Raw genomic sequence first — 23515 nt, forward strand, 5'->3', positions numbered from 1 at the left:
TCCCACATCAGACTCTTTTTTTCTGTATCAAAACTTGTTCACAGAGAAAATTCTGATATAATCCTGAGAGCACAGATGATTTAAGGATCCTCAGGAGTTATTATGATTATTCTCGGAAATATTATATTTGAATGAGCAAAAATAAAATGAATGACATGAAAATAATAAAAACCTAATATAGACTTTCAGGCATCAGTGAGCCAAATAGCCAAAGTACCTTGTAAGTTCATGCTCTGATAGTCTTAATTTTTTGCCTACTGGGGCTATCTTGGTCAGGAATTATTTCGTTACAAAGAACAGAAAACTACACATACTATACTAAGCAAAAAAAAAAAAACAGAAAAGAAAGAAGGAAATTAAAGGGAAGGGATTTATTTAGGAGGAATCAATGGTATCTCACAGGACCCAAGTGCAGGACACGTTTCTCCTTTTACATCGGCTTAATCCTTTCTTTACGCAGACAGTTGTTCTCAGTTTTTCTTGGCTCATGGGCCGCATGTGACCATCCCTGTCCTGGAGTACAGTAGTGTTTGGGGAAGCTGGTGCCTCTCCCCTGCCTCCTGCCACCTTGTAACAAGCTTTCTGCCTTAGGTCGCCAACTATCTGCTAAAGTAGTTGTCTGCCAGCCTTCAATGTAAGCAGGGCAATCTAAATTGAGTCTAAATATTATATCCATTAAACAAGTACTGTAATCTGCCTGGGAAGATAAGAAGCTAGAGTCGTAATCTCCCCTTTTTTCACACTTTGTTTTGGGAGAATGGAAAGTGGTATTAAATCTCTTTTTGTTTCATTCATACTACGAGAGTTTGTTCTCTGTAAAGATAGGTATCTATCTATCCGTCTATCTATCTATCTATCTATCTATCTATCTATCTATCTATCTATCATCTATCTATTTTAGTTCCCACTTTAGGGCTAGAAAATTAGTCTTTGTAATCACATGAATGCACTTACTTTCTATTGCTTCTCAGTGCCCAGCAGAGACTGACGAGTCCCTAGGTCTGAATGACAATTCACCAGAGAGTGGCTCAAGGCCCATTTTGGTTCAGGGGTCCATCTCTGTTTTAATTAACCATGGACAATAGGAGGGACTGTAGGACTCAGACCCCTTAGGCATGGGATGAAGGCAGGTTCTTTAAGAAAAGAGACAGAATGGAGAGGGAAGATTAGAAAAGAAACTTACAGGAGCATCCTCCAAACAGAAATGCTACCACCTAGGCCAGTGGGTTTAGGTTTTCGGTATGCATGAGAAATTACCTGGGCCATTTGTTAAAAATGCAGATTCCCATGCCCCATCTTTTGAACATGACTGTTTATGTTGAAATAACTAACACAATACATTGTTACATGTTGGTAAGGTCCACATTGCTAAGCTGTGATAAAGAACAAAATGTGTCATATTTGTCTTTTCAGTATATATAGGCATTTTTTGAATAACACTTTCTGAGTTCGTTATGGGACCAACGAAAGGAGAGTGGGAATTCTTTAAACAAAAAAATGATTCTTAAGGTGACTTTTGATTAAATTAAATAAACAATATATAAGAAGTAACATAAAACTTAGTTTAAGGGCCACTGTGATTTGATTATTGCTGGTGAATATTATTGTTTAAAATTTAAACTTTCTTTTTTTTTTTAAATTTTTTGTTTATTGCAGTAACATTGGTTTATAACATTGTATAAATTTCAGGTGTACATCATTATACTTCTATTTCTGCATAGATTACATCATGATCACCACCCAAATACTAATTACAACCCATCACCACACACATGTGCCGAATTATCCCTTTCGCCCTCCTCCCTTCCCCCTTCCCCTCTGGTAACCACCAATCCAATCTCTGTCTCTATGTGTTTGTTTCTTATTGTTATTATCTACTACTTAATGAAGGAAATCATACGGTATTTGACCTTCTCCCTCTGACTTATTTCACTTTGCATAATACCCTCAATGTCCATCCATGTTGTCACAAATGGCTGGATTTCATCGTTTCTTATGGCTGAGTAGTATTCCATTGTGTATATATACCACAGCTTCTTTATCCACTCGTTCCTTGATGGGCACTTAGATTGCTTCCAAGTCTTGGCTATTGTGAATAACGCTGCAATGAACATAGGGGTGCACGTATCTTTATGCATTGGTGTTTTCAAGTTCTTTGGATAGATACCCAGCAGTGGAATAGCTGGATCATATGGTAGTTCTATCCTTGATTTTTTGAGGAATCTCCATACTGTTTTCCATAGTGGCTGCACCAGTTTGCACTCCCACCAGCAATGTATGAGAGTTCCCTTCTCTCCACATCCTCTCCCACACATGTTGTTTCCTGTCTTGTTAATTATAGCCATTCTGATGGGCGTGAGGTGATATCTCATTGTAGTTTTGATTTGCATTTCCCTGATAGTTAATGATTTTGAACATGTTTTCATGTGTCTGTTGGCTATCTGTATATCTTCTTTGGAGAAATGTCTGTTCAGGTCTTTTGCCCATTTTTCAATTGGGTTGGTCGTTTTTTTTGTTGTTGAGATGCATGAGTTCTTTATATATTTTGGAGATTAAGCCTTTATCAGATGTATAGTCTGCAAATATCTTCTCCCAATTGTTAGGTTGACTTTTCGTTTTGTTGATGGTTTCCTTTGCTGTGCAGAAGCTTTTTAGTTTGATGTAGTCCCATTTGTTTATTTTTTCTATTGTTTCTCTTGCCCGGTCAGACATGGTGCTTGAAAATATGTTGCTAAGACCAATGTCGAAGAGCATACTGCCTATGTTTTCTTCTAGAAGTTTCATAGTTTCAGGTCTTACATTCAAGTCTTGAATCCATTTTGAGTTAATTTTTGTGTATGGTGTAAGGTAAGGGTCTACTTTCATTTTTTTGCATGTGGCTATCCAGTTTTCCCAGCACCATTTGTTGAAGAGACTTTCTTTTCTCCATTGTATGTTCTTGGCTCCTTTGTCAAAGATTAGCTGTCCATAGATGTGTGGGTTAAATTTAAACTATCTTTCATGAGACATTTTCTTGAAAGTTCAAGTTTCCCTTATTATAATCTAAGAGTAATAAGAAATTATATCTAACTGTGGACAACAACCCAAGTATTTCTGGTGCATACTTTTTGGTGTCATGATGGTATAACAGATTGAAAATGTTGCTTTATATCTAAAAAAATATTACCTACTTGTGTGAAAAGTGAAAAAAATGGATTTTGGGTTCTGTGTATTTCTGGACAGCAAAGCTAGTCTAAAATTAATTATGGCCATCACCTACATAAAGAACCAAAGGAATTCAGTAAAGTAAATGTTAAAGTTATACATTCAGTTCTTAAACTATGAAGAAATTGTTTTCTACTATATCAATAAATTGCCAAAATGCAGCTAAAAAGTGGTAGAGCCAGAAGAGAAGAAACCCAGGCTATCTGTTTCCCAAGCCCATGAACTCTCTATCCTAGTAGGCTGTTTTCTCAGACACTTTTTTTCTTTTTACCTTTTCTAACTCCTTCAAAACCTCTTTCTTAGGAAATATAAAAGGAACTATTTATAGCATCACTAATTATTAAACCAACTTGGATAAACCTAGAGTCAAATCATGTGTCCCCCGAAACTTTACACATAACTATGCTTAGTGGGCCTTGGCCAATTTGTTTTTCTAAGCCTCAGTCTCATCAACTGAAAATGGCGATAATAATGGGATCTATCTCATTAGTATTCCTATAAGGATTAAATGACACATACAGTCATGTGTCGCTTAACAACAGAGATGCGTTCTGAGAAATGGTTGTTAGATGATTTTGTCATTGTGCGAACACCGTAGAGTGTACTTACACAAACCTAGATAGATTAGCCTACTACACACCCAAGCTATATGATACTAATCTTATGGGACCACAGTTCTATATGCGGTCCGTTGTTGACTGAAACTTCGCTGTACGGTGCACGACTATATATGTAAAGTGCTTAGCATAGATACAAGCAGGTGAGAAAGACTCAATACATCTTAGTCATTACTACTTACAGAAGTTGGACATAACACAGTCAGTAATAAGGTGTTTGACTTGTGCTCTATCAGCATATATGTTTTTACTTCTGGATGAATAACAGATTTATTAGAAACCACCCACTGATGTCATAGAGACATCAGGCTATAGTTACGATTAACACTATTATTTCCCCTGATGTATCGTTCTTATAGCTTTTCCTTTTCCAAGGATAACTAGGTAGGTAGAAAGATAGATATAGATAGATAGATAGATAGATAGATAGATAGATAGATAGATAGATAGACAGATAGATGAATTAACATGAATAAATATATAAAATGAAGGCATACAGTACAATTAATAGTCATGCAGCTTTTAGTGCAATGTCTTATGCTTTTCTAGGTGTTTGTGTACATATTTTTTATATGACAACTTAAGTACTTTTCCAGTTAAAGGAGTATACACTTCAGGATTATTGTTTCTTTTCTTAAAAAATACATTTAATGGTTTCATATATCCAGTCCTGAAGCCTTTACCAGACTTACTTTGAACTTGTTTTGTGGCTTGGATTCTTATTCTGCTTACAGCTGAATGAGCTGTAGAAATTTCTAGTTTCTGGAAGGAAGCACTGCCTGGGGTATAATGGATATTTAAAGCCCATTACCCCTCTCTAAATTTTTAGAATTACTGGCCGCTTGACACTTACTCCTTTTTGTTTCTGTGTTCCTTCTTCCTCTCCAAACACATCTTCTTTCCAGGAGTCCTAGTCGGTGACTCTTCCTCAAGCCTCTTTTCCAATATTCTGAGGTGTTTCTCTATTCTTTTCACTGCCAGATATCAGTTTTTCTGCTTGTGGAAATGATCGAGGGAAATTGAACCATGTTCTAACCAGCTCACCTTCCCAAACCAGCTCTCAGTGCCTGATAAAAGGGAAATGTAATATTTTATCTGCTTGATTATTATTTTGGAATTGTGCTGTAAACATCCCCCTGAAACCTACACCATACAGAAATGCATGGACCTTTAACTCCAATCTGTGTCCTTTGGCACCACAGGCTGTTCCTGCCATCACAGGTTGAGTTGACAGTGGCCTCCCCCAGTGGGGCTGAATCACAGGGCAAAGAGTTATCATGAGGCCCAGTGTGTTTGGACAGGGCTGTGTCTACCCCAGAGCCATAAATGTGACACGCAAGCTCTAAAGTTTCCTAAGAAGTGTTAGTATTTAAGATGATGTTAGATCCAGGAATTTGTAAAGCAGTGGTTTTACTTTGAACAGATCTCCAGCCAGTTGTGACATTGTTGAGTAAATTGGCAGCCTGCTTGCTGTTGTTTCCTCTTTTTGAAATTTAACCTCCTGGAAAAACAGCAGTCTGGGCTGTTATATGTCTCAACAGAGGCCACCAGAGAAGACCACTTAAAATAGTTTTTTTTGATCTGGAGTATGAATTCCCCTCCAGCAACTTTCTTTCCTCCTTTTAAATCATTTTGACAGGGCATCTTTGCTGGGTGCAATTTTGAAAAGGTGCCCTTTGAAAAGGTGAGGGCAGAGGATTTAGGATGAAACATCCAAGGTTGGAGTTTCCTTCAACTCACATTGTAAAGGAAGAAAGTTTCCCAAATTTTCATGCCATGAACGGACACCTTTTTTTAGCTGGTTAACTGATGTTTAATTCCATGCAATAGCATTTCAAATGTCAGACTTCTTGATTTTGACTTTTAAGCACATGTAGACTTAGAATTAGCTGTGTTTGAATAATCAACACAGATAGAGATAATGATCATAACAATTCAAGTCATTGCTGTAAATAATATATGTTTAGTATATCACAGCTTTATTACTTTTACATTGTAACTAAAAGTATACCATTTCCAAATGGATTCAGAGGATAAGTTTGTAGGGAAGGAATAGGCTTAGAAAAGAAATCAGTTCTTGGATATTCAGACTCTGAATAGGTCTCTCCATGCGACATATAGAGAGAGATCTGGATATAATAATATGATGATTCATGATATTTCTCTTGGATTAAAATTGGTTCACATCTTTCTTTGCTACAAGTAACAAACTATATAACCAGCCGAAATCTACTTTTTTGGCTTTTCAGTCTCAAATGTCAATTGGTAGAATTCCATAGAAAGGAGACTTTGTTTGAGACAATCAACCATGTTGGTAAAACAATGTTTTGTTTGGAAATATCACAGACTGCTGCTTCAAAGTACTTAATGAATGGGTATGTGTGTGTTTCTACAACATTATTTTTTTAAGAAAACTAGAAGACAGGAAATACAATCCTACATATTAAAGAGTTCTGCCAAATGAAGAGCTCTGTACTTTTTTTCATAAAGAAATGCTCTGCCAAGAGTTTGCCAAAACCTAATTGCAAATGAACGTCACAACTTCTCACAAACAAATTGGGAAATCCTGTGAATGGATGCCCAGTGTTTCTGTGTGCATTGCCAAGAAATCACTGCCCACTGGGCAGAGATAGGAGGAGAAATATATTGCAATGTCTGTATATGGGTGTACCAACATCCTGCTGTTCAAACCATGGCTTCATAGCCGTGATAATCCTTTATTTACGAAGACTTTGATTATTTCCATAAATTGTGGGCAACCTGTGGTCCAGACTGACGGGAATTTTTATAATTTCTAGTTTCTCATGGAAAAAGAAACGTTGGTGTCTCTTTTCCAAAGACTTGGAAATATAGATTTTAATTTATTTTTTTATCTAGAGTCAGTTTAGTTTCATTTTGGGGCTAACAGGCTAGAAAATCCCAACTATTAGAACAATAATTTTATGGATTTTTATTTTCAAGGCAGTACTTAATGATACAAAAATTAGTAAAATGTTTTTGAAGCCAAATTTTCATTGGCCAAGCTCTAAACATAATGAACATCATTTCCTGGGCAACTATGTTGTGATAGGCAGTGTGCTGCTGCTTTAAATACTTGTGATAATTTTAATATTTTTGGATCCCTATGAGTAAGTTAATAAATTTTCCAAGAGTTCAGGAAATTTATCTCAAATTATTTAGCTAGCAAATGTCAGGTCTAGATTTTTGAACAGAATTCTTTTTTATTCTAAATTCTGAGTTGTTCATGACTATATTCTGATGATTTCCTTATGTCAATGATAAGGCAAAGATTCTTGCTTGACTTTAAAAAAGAAATTAAAAATTCCACTTATGAGATAATTTTATCCTTAGAACCAAATTAGTATTTATTTTCAAAATCTCTCTCCTTCGTTATCACTCATGCTCTTACAGTGGCATAACCCTTCCACTATGTTTACCCTTAATCTGACCCAGAGCCAACAAACATAAGACACAGATGCTGCAACTTCCTTTCCCTTACCCATATCAGGCACCACTAATAGCAAACAGCACTCTTCTCTTTGAGGCCAGCCTCATCTTCATATTCCTCAACACAGTGCTCTAGGCAAACAATACCAGTTATCTGAGTTTGCACCCAGGATAAAACATATTTGCTATTGAGGATCCATCTCATCCTGTGCACCATTATCAGAAAAATCTCCTTATAATACTGCTTTTATAATTTCACTGTCATAATCAAAATTAGTCAGTGGCTCAATGTTTCCTACTACCTAAAATCAGGTCCCTTATCTCCTCCAAGATCTTTCCAAAAGTTTCCTCTCAGCAATTTCTTCCTCTCTCTTTTCTTTTCTACATAGATTTCACCACTCACGTTCTGAATCTTGCATTCTCCTTCCATTGGTGTGTTTGCTCTCTATCAAAGAATGTTGCTTTGCTCTTCCGCAGTGACCAAGTCACACCAATCATTTTAGGTTAACCTCCCAACCATTCCAAAACCAATTGGTTTCTTCTTTTTCCAAATTTCCGATATAGTAGAAGTTCTCTAATCTGATGAGATGAAGACTAGTAGTTGATTGGTCAATCAACGCCAAAAAAAAAAAAAAGAAAAAAAATGGTTAGGGAATGAATCATAAAAATGACACATATATATTCCAATTTAACACTTGAAAACTGTACATTAATTCATCAAGCTTTTGATAGAGGGCCATTTTTCTTCTTTGATTAAGAGTCTGCTAATAGGAATTTTACATAATCTTTTTTACATATCACCATTCATAAGGGATCCTCCATGATTCCTAGTTTTGGTTTATTTAAAGTGGAGGGCCAGCCCCATGGCTTAGGGGTTGAGTGCGCGCCCTCCGCTGCTGGCGGCCTGGGTTCGGATCCTGGGTGCGCGCCAACGCACGGCTTCTCCGGCCATGCTGAGGCCGCGTCCCACATACAGCAACTAGAAGGCTGTGCAACTATGACATACAACTATCTACTGGGGCTTTGGGGGAAAAATAAATAAATAAAAATTTAAAGTGGAGCAAGAACCATCCAAGTATCTTGAGTGTAAAACCCTTCTAAATTCTTGTAATTTTTTCCTCCCTAATCTTTTAAATTTCCTTGCAATACTTAATTCATTAGTAACTGTTTCTAGCCATTCATATTTAAAAGTCTTAACAAAGATTCAATTTAGTTTTCATACAAAAAATCTGCACCTCCCTTCATGCCTCCATATTTCATTGATTTATATTGTTATTTTAATAAGTACCACTGACATATTTGGAACAAACATGCTTGGGCAGCATACTACTCAACTGCAGATGTCCTGGAGGGTGACCAGCCAGCTATGGGCAGGCAGCATGCTATGACAATGTATCTTACTGAGTGAATGGAGAGCTGAAGTTATTCCAGAGGGTTAGATAAGTGGTTGGTGAAGAGAGATTCTTCTCATTTATATTTATATGTAGTCTATCTTATTACTTGACTCTGATCACACACAGCTTTTGGGGGGATAATTATCTTTTCATGTAAATTGCTATAGTTGGTTCCACAGGGCAGGAACTTTGCTTAAGATCTTTCAGAGTCTTCCTGGCAACAAATCATTTGACATTATAATGAAAATATATAAAATATTCAATAAATTCTATTTGCTGATTAAACTCATATGGCAAGGTGAAGTTCAGAGGCTTGTTAGAAATCCACAGAAGAGAAACACTCCAAAGATTCACAACTTCAGACAATATACCAATACTTGGATTGGGACAGATAATCAGAACATAAAAACATTTTGGAAACTAAGGGTATGGCTCTTGCACTAAAATTTTGGATACACTGTCGATATGATGCTGCGTCCAAAGCACAAAATGAATCAGTGATAATTGGGCAAATTGTTTAAATAAATCAATAAATAATATAAGAATTTACATTGAACAATTGAAATTATATTCTAGAAGTTCAAAAATTTTAAAAACCTTTCGTTTCCCTTTTCCTACATATTGACAAATCACTCTATCATTCTCAGCTTAACAAAAGAGAAATGAAAAGGATAGGAGATTTGTCTAAGGTCACAGAGCAAGTGATCTAAACATAGCTAACCAACCACGAGGTACCCAAAATGTTCTTAGTCAAAAAACTTAATAGCATTCTACCAAAAATAACTACTTTAGTCAAAGAGAGAAGGATAATTGCTACTTTCACAGACAACATAAGAAACCAGCATCATTTCATCCCAGAAAGCAACATTAAATGACCACCCACATACCTCATCACATATTTATCTCCTCCAGCTGCAAGACCCTCTTCTCTTTGGCTTTCCATTGTTTATTCATTTTGTTAATGAATAAACAAAATCTAAAACAGATGCAAAGGCAGTATGCATAAAAAGTGCCACTGTGCTTTAATTGAATTTCTGGATCAGCTATTCTCTGCTCACTGGTGCTTCAGTCAAGGAGCCAACCCACTTCTTTGCAGAGACGGTGGTGGCTCCACATCTGCCAATACAAATACCCAGCTGTGCAGGACAGGAAACCTCAGCCCAGGCCTCAGAAAGTCCTCAGTTTAGGCAACTGGCAACTATTGGCTAGCGCTAATTCGATTCCTTCTTTTTTGTCTGGACAACAAGCTGTCGGTGGTTCCTGAAGACAATCATGATTGACCAGATGTGTGGTTGTGTCAGATACCTTCTCTCAAGAGAGTGCTCTAGCAGGACAGCTATGGTTCATCCATTAGAGTTGCATTTCTTTAAAGCAGAGGTCAAAAACGGTGGCCCATTCACCCTTTGGATAGACTTTGTGTAGGCTACACAGTTATCTATTCATTTTTTTAAAAGTATGAGTGCATTTAGATGTGGTTTTTGCCCATTTCTGTGGTGTAAATACTCTTACAATGTCTGATTTCAAGCATCAACATGACATTCACAGATGCAGAGTTAGAAACAGATGTGCAGTAGCACACCATTTTATAGTTTTTCCGTCGTACACATACAATAGATGTAAATAAACCCAAGTGCATATATAGTGGTAAAACATAGTAAAATAGTTAGAAAGTGGTTAGTTTTGAGTATTTATTACCTTTGTTTAATTTAATTTATTTAACTGTAAGTTTTTATCATTTAAATTTTCATAATGGCTGTGTTTAATAAATAGCCAGCTCTCAAAATTCCTCAGAACTTAACACTTGCCCCTTGCAAGTTGGTATGAGCCAGCTGCAGCACACATATCATGATCACGGCAGCCAGAGCCATTGTGGTTCAGGCTGGAGTCTGCATCTGAATCCCAGCTCTTACATTTCCCAACTGTGTGAGCTTGCACAAGCTACTTAACTACACAGAACCTCAATTTTCTCAGATGGAAAAATAAGTTAATAATGTTTATTTTGTGAGTCTATAGTGAGGAGTAAATAAAATAGCATATGTGAAGGGCTTAGCACTATATTTGGCACGTAATAATCACTCAGTAAATAATGACAATGTATTTATTTTAACTCTAGGTAGGAATTACTCGATTAGATTTGTTTTGCTGCTACCTTGAAAACCTGCCTGCAGCACCTCAAAGAAATGAGAAATTTTATGAAAAGAGGAAGGAAAGAAACCAGAGAGACTGGAAAAGACTGGAGGGGAGGATGACACGAAGGCACTGAGAAAGAAAGAGAACAAAATAGGATCAAAAATACAGAATTAGGATGAGAGAAAGTAATTCAAAAATGCAGTTGATTTTCCCATGTCAACCACATCTCTACTATCCATTAGAGATTCATTCTCAATTTTTCACAAAGGCTGTCTAATCTCTGCACAAATGATTTAAATTGTTTCCTTGAATGGACAGTGTCAAGTATCAAACAATCTCACCCTATCCATTTGGCCCAGATAATTCTATCCATAGTGGACATGTGACCCACACTGAGCCAGTTAGATGCTCTCATGTTGACATTTGGAATTTATACCCAGAGACTGAAGTGAGTCAGTGTCGGGTGCTGCCATGCTGGGCAGAAAAAACAAGGACAGGAAGCCAATCTGCAGATGTGGAGAAAAGCAAAGTAGCAACACATAGGAATGGAAATGGCCTGGCCCCATGCAGAACCATTTTGGAGTGGCAGCATGTTAAAAATCCCCTGAGAGTGATTCTATTCCCAAAGGCCAAATCTCAGTTTCTCTTTGTCTGGTGTCTCTTTTTATGAATAATGTCAGATAGAACAGAGCAGAAGCAGGAAGTTGGTCTACCAAGACGTAGGGTTAAAACATGTGATTCAAAATTCAGTTGACCCTTGTTCAAATTCTGACTCTTGCCCTGACAACCTATGTGATTATGGGAAGAGAAATAATCTCTCTAAGCTCTAGTTTCTCTTCTGAAAGATGGAGATAAATAAAATTATCTAATTTACTAATGTGTTGGAGGATTAAATAAAATAATGCATAAATGTACTCAGCATACCGCCATGCCATATAGTAAACATTCACTAATAGTCAAAATTATTCCTGATGTTAGTATTGTCAATGATCATTGGTCAGGTAAGAGTCAGGAACCAAGTCCAGTGGGTTCCATGTATTTTCATTTTAGGATGCAATGATTTCTTTCCTTGATGTAATGGTGGAATTTTATCTAATCAGTAGCAATATCCACACATGAATATTTCTGTGTGATACAAATCATTCCTTCAAAAATAGATATTTACTAAATCTTTTCTTAAAGATGTGAATGACTTCAGTCCAGAATATAGTTGAGATTTAACATGCTTTGAAAATGGAAACTTTTATACTAGGTGATTAAAAATGTGGCACTAAATGTAACAAACCCTGAATGTTAACAGTCAGCATTAAAAGCAAGCGATACCTTTCCTGGAGCTTCTATGAGGCAGAGCTAACAATAATCACTGACCCAGCAGCTCAAATCAGGAAATACTGTGTAAGCACAGCTACACTTCATTAATGCAGAAGAACCAAACTGTTTTCAGCTAGAAATAATGTATAATACAACATAATCAAACAAGTGGAGGTGGATCAACCTAGAAACTTTAAAGCACATCATTACAGCTTTAAGATTCCATGATGTACTGTTTATTAGCAAGATCATGGTAATCTAGCACAGCAATTCTCAAGCTTCAATGGCATAAGAATCAACATAAGGAAATTGCAAAAAGTGCATTTTCCTAGAACCCACCCCCAGACATTCAAATTCAGTGGTTCTGTAGTGCTGACCTATTTTATCTATTTTTTTTTTTTTACTTAAGCTCTCTGGGTAATTATAATCCAGGTGAATTTGGCAGAACTCACTCTGAGAAACACTAATCTAGAATCTCAGATGAAGTAACTTTTTGGATGGGAAGGAAGACAATGTTCTGCAGAGAGAGCTCTTCTCAGTAGGCTGGAAGTAGAGGCAGATCTAATCTTTTCAAAAAGAAAAAACAAAACATCTCAAACTATGCAAGTCTTCTCAATTAGCTGCACCCTGACTCTCACTGAACCTTAGAGGGCGGGTTCCGTGGAAATACCAGGTGTTAGCGTTAGCTGGGTCGGTCTCAAGGGAATCGAATGACTAATGTGGAACAACAGAAGCATAAAGGAATCTCAGGGTCAATGAATCATCCAATGAACAAGAGAGGTATTTTTCCAATAATCTGTAGATATAAATAACCATAAATTTCTGCAATAATGATTACCAAATATATATTTTATAAACTAAAAGATTCTAAATTTTAGTAATAATACACTTCACCTGATACAATGTTGTTGCACCTACCCAGTCAAGGGAAGCAGCAGCAAAGCTTTCTACAATAGCCACTGGACTGGTATTCAGGATATTAGAATTCTAACCTCATCTCTGATATCAACTACCCTGCAATGAGGGCAAGTCATTTCACTTCTCTGGATCTCAGAGGGGACTTGATATCTTGAAAGTTTCTTTCTATGTCAATGATCTGTAATGAAGTGTTTACTATGCACCAGAAATTGTTCTAAGCACTTCGCTTACAAGTGAATCCATTTAATCCTCACAATCATCCTATGAAGTGTACACTCATACTTAATTTAACCCCATTTTATAGACAAGCATGCTGAGGCACAAAGAATTTAAGTAGCTTGCCCAAGGTCACTGTGCTGGTTTATTTTATGTGTCAGTTTGGCAGGGCCACAGTACCCAGATATTTGGTCCAACATTATTCTGGATGTTTCTGTGAGGGTCTTTTTGGATGAGACTTACATTTAAATTGGTGCACTTTGAGTAAAGTGGATTACCGTCCATAATGTGAGGGGACATATTCCAATCAGTTGAAGGCCTGGATGGAACAAAAGCTGATCTTTCAGAAGTTCCAGGCTGCCAGCAGACTACCTTCAGACTTCGTCCACAACATAGGCTCTTCCTGACTTGCCAACAGACTGTCTTTGAAGTTGAACTGCAACTCTTTCCTGAGTCGCCAGCCTGCCAGCCTCTCTTATCAGATTTTGGACTCACCAAGCATCCAAAATTATGTGAGCTAAAATTTTAAAATAAGTCTCTTTCTCTCTCTATATATATATACCCATCCTATTGGCTCTATTTCTCTGGAGAACCCTGAAAAATACAGGCACACACTAGATGACGACTACTACTACTGGTGGTAGAGCCAGGCTTTGGCCCCAGGGAGCCTGGCTCCCCAGGTGGAGGATAACAAAGATTCTATAATGCTAGAGGTTGGCCAAGCATTGCCTCTATGAATTCAGAGTCTTTGTGAATGTAGATGCGCAGATAGAATTTGTTCTTAATGGTTTTTCTCTGTGTGTCTACAATGATGACATTGTTCAACTGGGCATAATAAACTCATGAAACATGAAGTTCCAAGCCGTGATATTGAAAAAGCTAACACTATACATGCTTGATTACAGGAAATTATGTATTTTGGGCACATCTCTAATCTTTCAGAGTCAGTTTTAGGAAGTAACTGCCATCTCACAAAAAGTCCCTCGTTGACAGAGACCAAAAAAGAAAATAATAATAATTCTGGGCATAAGATAGTCTGACTTCACTGTGGCAGTCTTTTTCTTATTTGCTGACCTTGTTCTCTGCTCAGTAGATGCTGTTCTGGAAGATTCTTGCAATACTTATTGGTGGTGCGTGAATTTAAAACCATCACTTTAAAATTTCATCTTGTTATTTTATTTCAATTTATTTTAATAATAGTAGGTTCTCAAGCTTCCTTTGAAATATACGTTAATAATCGCTTTCCCTTTTAAGACCCAAGTTCAATTCTTGATCCTTAGAGAAAGGTGATCCTAGAGACATGGTTTCAAATTAGCCCAAGAATGGACATCTTCAACCAATCAATCATCGCCAACTATCCAAATATCTGGTAAGGAGAGAAAAAGCCAAAGTTGTCCTGTAGTCTTCTTTTCACTAGTAGTTTGGGATTACTATGGAGAAGTCAGCAAAGATTTCAGAGACTCAAGAGCAGCCTCTACCTTCAAATGTACTCAGTTAATACTAAGGCCTGTGAGGCTTTGCTGGTGGAGGTCAGTCATCTCCACTATAGATGTCTGGTCCCAGCACCTGAAGACTGGTAGCTTCAGAAAGACAGGGCGCCTTGAAATGAAGGCATCACTTAGCTAAGGTTTAAGATCTTTCTGGTTTTCATACATGGTTCAAATGTTTTCTATAACTCTCCTGACGCAAACTATTAACTCAGAGACTTATATAGCAGAGGAGGAAGAAGAGGATGAAGCATGAGTTGTTCTGTTTAAGACAGAGGCTGAGCCATTGCAGCCAGATTCAATCAGTGCAAAAAAGAGGTGTTTGGCACATTTGGTTAGTTTCCTTCGTCTCAAATGTCTAGACACCCAAAGGGGTGTGCAAACTTGCCTCTGACTATTCCCGTTAAAGGCTTCCCTTCACATAAAATGTCACTGGTTATAAGGGTTTGTTTGTATTATATTTGAACTTGATGTATATTATTCTACCTTTGTCAACATCCATTTTCATTTTCTATAAGCTTTAAACTATCCCAGATGCCGAGCAAACGTGAATTCTTTGGAATGTGGCCGGCCTCTGTAATCTGGTTGCACGATCACTACTCTCCCTCTCCAAATTCTATGTAACTGTCAATTTTAAGCATGCATTGTCTGGGGCATTTATATGCTGTAGTTTAAGACAGACACCAAATGTGTAAGAATGTAACCTTGACTGACCACTATTGGCGTCTATGCTCTTTAAAAGGAAAATGGACTCTCAAGTCTGAATGCTTATCTGCTGTTCACAATCACTTAATGCTTCAAAGTGTATGCTCCAAATTCAATTCTTTAGTTGCTTGTCAAGGCACTTCCTAGTAGGCATTTAGCTTCCAGTATCTTCTGTACAGAATGTAGCCAGAGCTTTAAGGATGTCAATTTCGGTATTAAATATATGAATCAGGATCAAAGCCATGTGATGCTTACTTTTCCTCGGCATCGTAGTGTGACCAGTTTCCCTATGTCCAAACTCTGCAGAGACACAGTGTCTTGCTTGATAAAATTTTATGTTATAAAATTACACCATAAACTGACTGTGCAATGCAGACTAGACTTGGGCATAATAAAAATGCATGGCTTACACGCCTTTTGCTGAGATTTAGATCTTCTTCCCTATCCTCAATCCTCCACTGTAGTTCTATTATTTTTTTTGCTTTTTTATATTAAGCTCTAAACATGAAAGGAAGAGGGGCAGTCACAAACAAATGAGAGCATAGAGAACAAAGCTAGTACAGGGAAGCATTTGCCTGGTCTCTGTAGACATTGCAACACGGTTTTGTGTATTATTTATGAGTTACAGAGATAGGCTATGTTAACAGACCAAGGAAAGAATATTAAAAAAGAATAAATCAGATAACTTCAGAATACATAGGATGGGCCAGGGGAAAATATATTTACTTTCGTCCAAAAAGAAGATCAATATCTTCCTTTTAAAAGAAAGCTTTTAAAAAAACCTCCACATCATATATAAACTTCCTGGAGCTTCCTCACATCAATGGCTCTGTCTTTATGCTGGCATTTTAACTGATTTTCCTCCTTTCCCTTTTTTTTTCTTTGTGAGGGTCTTTTTAATGAGAAGTATTGTATAGTCAGTTTGGTCATGTGGTAGATCTAATTCTGTTGATAAAGAAGATTAAAAATAAATACGATCCTAAAAATCCAGCTTAAGATATTAAATCATTGATTAACCAAGTAAAAACCACACCATATTTTTGGTTTAACCACTTATTTAAGTTATGTGTCAGGCTTTCTTCTATAGGAGTTGAAAAACTTGATTAATGAAAGCTGGCCTCTGTGGAAAAAAGAACTTAGTTGTTCCATATGTCATAAAAAGGCTTGATTGCAGACTGAGCTGACTATAATTCTTTCTTTTCTGAAGGAAAATGTGAAATTCTTTCCACAGCTTTTAGACTCTGATCTCAAAGCTAAATGAATTAGGTTTGTCTTCAGGATTTTTCTCAGTTTGAGACCAGCCATATCAGGGTGGACTCATGACTGGTGGAGTGGACAGCTGCAAACAGGACCCTGAGCTCTCCACATTCCTCCAAGTAATACCCCACTGGCCTACCACACCGTTATCAACAATGTAGTGGGTCCTTAAATCTTTTGAGTCTTCAAAAGCTGTAATCAGTTAAAAACTGTAGTCTGATCAAAGCCTTGTATATCAGGAAAAGAGTGCTAAAAAGAGAAAATGTTTTAGAAAAATCACAATTTTGCCTTGGGCTAGATCTGCAGCACTAACCTGCTTGGTTATCCTCTTGGAATTTAGGAAAGTGCTGACCGTGTTCTCATCTTGGATGCTTGGATACGTCTTCCTGAATTGCCTTTGATCTTTTCATCTCTTGCTTGGAAGCAAAGCAATTTTGAGCGTCTAATCCAATTGTACTCTGGCCAATGCCCAGCGAGAAGATGCCCGTGGAGGTCCTCAGCGTTCTGATTTCTTCACTGCCCTTTACTGGCTTGTTCAACAAGGAGCTGTAAAGTTGGGAGTGGGTGGCGAACATGAGTATATTTGGCACAGCAGAGAGTTGTTCATCGCTGGAAAGAGAGATGATTAATATTGCTTCTAGGAATCTTCTTATCCTGAAACACTGAGATGAGGGAGAGCTGGTGATGGTGGATGGGTAATGTGGCTGGGGATATGGAAGGTGTGACTACCCAAGACTTGAAGAATGGATCAGATATACCAACCTTTCTAATATCTGCCAAGCATTGTACTATATGCTGGGGACAAAAAGACGGGTGGGCTCTCCTGCCTTAAATAGTCACAGTACAGTTAGATTTATATGCAAACAGGTGACTTCACAAACAAATACAATATGTGCAATAATATTTGGACTACACAGAATATAGAAGTAGTGCAGAGATAGGAGTGGTTACTTCATTTTTCTGAAAAAAAGTTCAGGTTTCCTACACATTAAGATAAGAAGAATGTTTATTCAGAATGTACAACTGACAAGAGATCTTAACAATAGAGTACTTGTAGCTTTTATCTGGACCTAATGCCTTCATTTTTAAGGAGTAAGACATGGTGTTGGGGTGAAAAGAGTGATGAAACAAAAGTTTTTCTTCTTCTGCTTCCCATTCTTCCTAAGTGGACCAAATTGTGCTTAATTCTTTTTGCCATTACTTCTATTTGTGGGCAAAATTAGACTTTTACAGGATTATACTGATCACAAAGCCAGAATAAATGAAGTGGGAGCCACATATATTCGTACCTAAATGTGTAATGGATTTTCACAAAAGCATACAATCTATTGTTTAATTACTTAAGGAAAATAACATATGCAAAGGAGTCATTTTTTCAGGACTTCAGCTGAGAAGAAATTAGATTCAAAGACATTCTGAGGACATGGAAGAAATCAAGCCAATTTATAAAAGGTATTTGGAAAATCGTTTGCTACTTGTTCATTTTGACACAGCTCAAACAACAGAACTCACATTTGCAGAAGCAAATGAAAATAAATAAAGAACAAAAACACCAAAAAAAACAGAAGCTTCCCTTAAGAGGGAATGCATTATCAAGTATAGCATACAAAGGAGAACAAAGGGGAATAGAACAGTGCGGTTGAAAAGAACTTTCTGTGGTGGTGGAAATGTTCTGTATCGGCGCTATCCAATACAGTAGCCATTAGCCACATGTGGCTATTGAGCCCTTGAAATGTTTCTGGTGTGACTGAATAACCAAATTTTTATTTTCTTCTTTAATTTTAGTTAACTTAAATTTAAATAGTTACATTTGGCTAGTGGCTTCTGTCTTAGATAGCCCAAGTCTCAAAAATAGCACTCAAGATGAGGAGTACTAAATTCTACTCCAATATCTTTTATAATTTCATGAGTTGATTCTCATCAAATGTCTCCTCTGTATCCCTATTTTCCTATCTTTAAAATGGTGCTAACAATTCATAGCCCAAAAGTAAAGATATCAATGACATAATATGATTTGATGTGAGTTCCTTAAATATAGAAGTCTTATTGATAGATTTCTAGTCCAAGAGATAAGAGATTTGGAGATTAATTTGGAATTTTTATAGAATTACTTCCTGTAACATAATTGTAGAAATGATTATGAAAAGTTCTCTCTGCTCAAAAAGGTTGAAAGATGCTAGAAAGATAGACTTTTATATAGTTTTTTTTATATGATAGATTTTATATGATTTAACTAAGTGTAATGAGAAAATAAATGAGGGAGCAATCCCAGACTCTGACTGGGAGAGGATTGGGGTGTGGTGGATTTGGGCGAAGTGTGATGGAATGAGGAAGGAAGGCCTTCCCAAGCAAAGGAGTGCACCATTAACAAAGGCATAAAGGTTGCAAGAGGGTGGGGCCTCAGGGCTACTGCATTAGTCCAGCTTGGCTCTAGTGTAATGCATTGTGTTAGGACTGGTGAGAAAGGTAGGTTGAGCTGATTCTCTGAAGCACCTAAAGTGCCTGCCAGGATTGTATTGTTATTCTGTAGACAAGGGAGTGAAACTAGAGGTTTTGGGTAAACGAGAAATAAGATTGGATCTATGATTTAGAAAATAACTCTGATGTCAGTGTTAATGCACTGGCAGAAAGATGTGGAGTGATGAAGACTAGTTAGAAGGATACAGGAAGAGGTCAACAAAAGGTGAAGATTAACTAGGATCCTAACAAAGAATGAATAAAAAAGGGACTGAATATGGCTGTATAGAATCCACAAAATTTGGTGACCTAATAGATGTGCGTGTTTAGGGAAAGAGAATGATAATGGTAACTATGAGGCGTTAAGTTTGGGTGGCTGAGTGATAATATTCATTAAACTAAGGAAGAAAGACAAGACTGGGCTTGTTAATTTTGAGGTATTAGCTTGGCATCCACTTAAAGATCAACAAACAAATACAGGGATGAATTAAAAGTCTTCAAGTGGATATCAGGCCAGTATCTTAAAATCAGCAAGTCCAAACCTGAGCAAGCACTTATTGGATGGCCAACAGTGTATTGAGAATGCAAGTCTTGAGCTCAACAGAAACGTCAGAAATAGAGACATGATTCACTGAACAGGAATGATAGTGAAAGTCATAAAAGTGTGAGCTTGGTTAAGAAGAGAGCATTGTGTAGCTCACAAAGGAGGATAAGGGAGGATAGGGACTCATACTTGGTTATGAATCAACAAGGGAGATTGAGAAGTGAAAACAGAGAATTTAGAGAACTCAGAAAGAAAGTGACCAAGTTAAGAGAAGAATAGATTTCATATACCAGAATCTACACACTCAATAAAATGCAAGTACCAGAACAATTAATTACTTTCTGTAAATTACCTTCCACCTGAGTAGGCCCCGTGGTGGGACAAAGATGTGGAAGCCCCATGTAAACAGGGGCTGTTTGACAGAAGACCAATGTCTGGGGGTGGGCAAGGCAGAAAGAGCCATGGACACAACAAAGGAAGAATTCCCAATGATACGCGTTACTACACAGTGAAGAATGAGTGGAGCCAAAATTATATAACTGAGATTTGGGATGAGCCAATAACAGTTATCAGCACTGAGGAATGGTCAAAGATCAGCTGTTTCTTTCTATCTAGACCCTGAACAAGTAATTTCAACTCTCTGAATCTGTTTCCTCCCATCTAACAGAGGTATAATTAAAGGATTCATAGGATAGCTGTGAGGATTAAGTGAGATGACGCACCTGGCGTGACTGGGGTTTGATAAATGTTACACACTTCCACTCTTGCTCCTCTCCACAGTTTGGTATCAGGCATGCCCGGCCCATGAGTGTCATCTGTAATGTGTCAGTTGAATGCAGAGTGTCTTGGTGTACTTGGAACAGATCCCAAGCCTCTGGAAAAGGACAATTTCATCTCATCCAAAGCTGCCTCATCCCAATGCCTGTACCTTAAATCATCTCAATTCCCTGGAAATCAAAATTCTTTGGGTCAATATTTCTGCATTTAATTTGAAGCTTATCAATTCTGACTTTTAGAATTCAAAATTTAAGAAAGAATAGGAGATATACAAAATAATTTTTCATATCAGAGAAGTTTGAAATTAACCCGTCTATATACCCATATAGCAGCAGAGTTATTTGCTACGATTTTTTCAGGAGAATAGGAACAGCGTGGCAGTGCGGTAGAAATGACAATTTTTTCAAGATTTTGCCTGAATGGTCATGCAGTCTGAATAATTCAGTGAGGAAAAATATGGGGTATCTGGGTCATCCAAGTTGACACATGTTTGGTAGTTAGGAAGGAGAGGAGAGTTATGGGTTGGTTGATCTTTAGTCTGATTCATATCTCTCCACTAAAGGGTAAATATAAGTATAGTTTTAAAAGGTATGTTTAAATCGTACAGCAGAAATTTGTCCTTCTCCGTAATGAGTGAGTGAGTTCAAAATATATGCTTTACATCAGAAAATTGGCACATAAAGGGACCTAAATGAGCAGTATTGATTGGGTGACTCATTGATTCATTGATTCATTCATGCAGCAAACTATTTATTGAGCCATACTATGTACCATGCTGTTTACCAGGAGCTGGGAGAAGGTGTGATTAGATAAACAGGGTCCCTATTCTCATGGAGTACATAGCCAGGTAGGTAAGATAGGTATCATGCAAGTAACTGTAAGTAGGAGAAGTTTTAGAAAGGCATTAGAGACACATAGAAGAAGGGGCTCTCATTCTGGGGGTATAATAGCAATAATAATAATGATAAGAAATAACACTTGTACAGTGTTTACTATGGACCATACACTGTTCTAAAACACTTTACATATATCATTTTCTCTAATCTACCTGTCAATCCTATGAGGTAGGTACTATTATTACCTCCATTTAACAGAGGAAGAAACTGAGTCACATAAAACTTCAATAGTTTGCCCAAAGTCACATGGTCAGCATGTAGTGAAGGCAGGATTTTAATTCAGGATTTGATGCCCAAGAGCCTATGAGCTTAACAACAAATTAGAAAAACAGATATAGCTAAGCAATCTGAGAAACTGATGTGTTTTGTCTTCTGTATTTTAGGCCAGGAAAAGGTACAAAGAGATCCACTTCTTAATGACTTTTTTAAAGCCTGATTTATGAGGCCATAATTGACCGACTACTCTGACAACCACAAATGCAATATTTTTTGACCAATGTTTCTTAGACTGGATCTAGTTTTAGTGTCTGTTTCCAGAGGCAGCCATCCTCTGGCATGCTCCTTTACAAGTCACCTGGCCTGTGTTTGTTCTCATGGGACCAAGAATAGCAACAACAGCAGCTGTTGCTTGGAACACAAAAGAGAAGGTAAGTCTGAAAGATAGACTTTGTGAATCTATCAGCCTTTTTCACAGCCTTTTCCACACTTACCGGTGGCATAGAGGTGACACAACCTGAGGCTCAAGCGTGCTATCAATGCTCAGCTGATGCTGTGTGAATTAACACACACCCTTCCGGAGATGCTGTAGCAGGCGCTTTTGGTGCTGAAGTCACATCCCTGGACCCACCTCTGACTTCAGGGCAGTTGTGTGGACTGTTCAGTGCAAGCTCTTTGCTCTGCTGCCTCAGGGCTTCTGTCAGAGTCAAGGAAGCCTGCTCATCAGCCTAAAAAGTGGTGGCGGCGGGGGAGGGAGGTGGGGGAAAGTTCTCAGGGACAACACTTAACCCATGAGGGCTAGGCCTACAACGTTATTTAAGTCTGCACAGGTAAGTAACAAAGGATGAAGCATATTTAAAGACATGATCATCCAGAAATTGAATGGTGCCAGGAAAAGAGGATAGGAAATAGGACAATACATATTTTGTCATTGCTCATAGGAGGGAATTAACAGAGACTTTCAAAAGGAATAGAGGATTAAGGACATTCGATAAAGCTATATAATGACAATCATACAGAACAAACATGAAAACCTTTCACCTTTCAAGAATAAAGATAAAGACACAGCAATGGAAATACAGATCTTATAGAAAACCACACAAAGTAAGAAGAAAAACAGAGATGATGATGTAAAATATTACACAAACCTAAGATCAAATATTTTCATATTAACAAATGTATTAATGAATAGATTTGCCTGTTAAAAAGAAAAAAGGTTTTTATTAGAATAACAAAGCTAAACTCAATTATATGCTTTATATAATAGATACTTCAAATGATTTAGAAAGGTTGAAAATTAAAATATAGGAAAATGAATATGAGGAAAATGCAAACAGGCAGAAAAGCAGGGGTCACAATCTTAGTAGTAGAAAGAATGAATTGACAGAAAAATACATTAGATGATAGTAGGAGGCAACTTTGATAAAGGATGAAATTTACAACAATATTTAGCAATTATGAGTATCCATAAATCAAATAATCTAACATTAATAATCATAAAGCCAATAGTACAGGAACTACAAATGAAAATAAGAATCACATTAGAAGAAAAAGACTCTGATTTACTATCATTCTGTGCTTGATCATGTTTAAAAAACAATTAAGGATGTAGGAGCTCCAAACAACACAATTAATAAGATAATTCTACTTGATTTTTAGCTTTGAAAGCAAAACATATTTTTCAGGTATCCATGGAACAGTCACAAAATTTAGCCACAGAGAAATAATTAATTAATAAGACAAATGCAAAAATTCATATTAAAAATAATTAGGTAACACAATTATAAAATTAATAACCAAATTCATGAGCTGTTTCTTTGAAAAGTCTATAAAATTTTAATGTATTAGCTAACCTAATTATGAAAAAATGGGGAATGTAAAAATACATAAACAAAAAATTACAATGTGGGAACAACAAAAGGGTTTATTAAAAGAAACC

This window comes from Diceros bicornis, chromosome 10 (genome assembly GCF_020826845.1).
Source record: "Diceros bicornis minor isolate mBicDic1 chromosome 10, mDicBic1.mat.cur, whole genome shotgun sequence".
In the NCBI taxonomy this organism is placed as follows: Eukaryota; Metazoa; Chordata; class Mammalia; order Perissodactyla; family Rhinocerotidae; genus Diceros; species Diceros bicornis.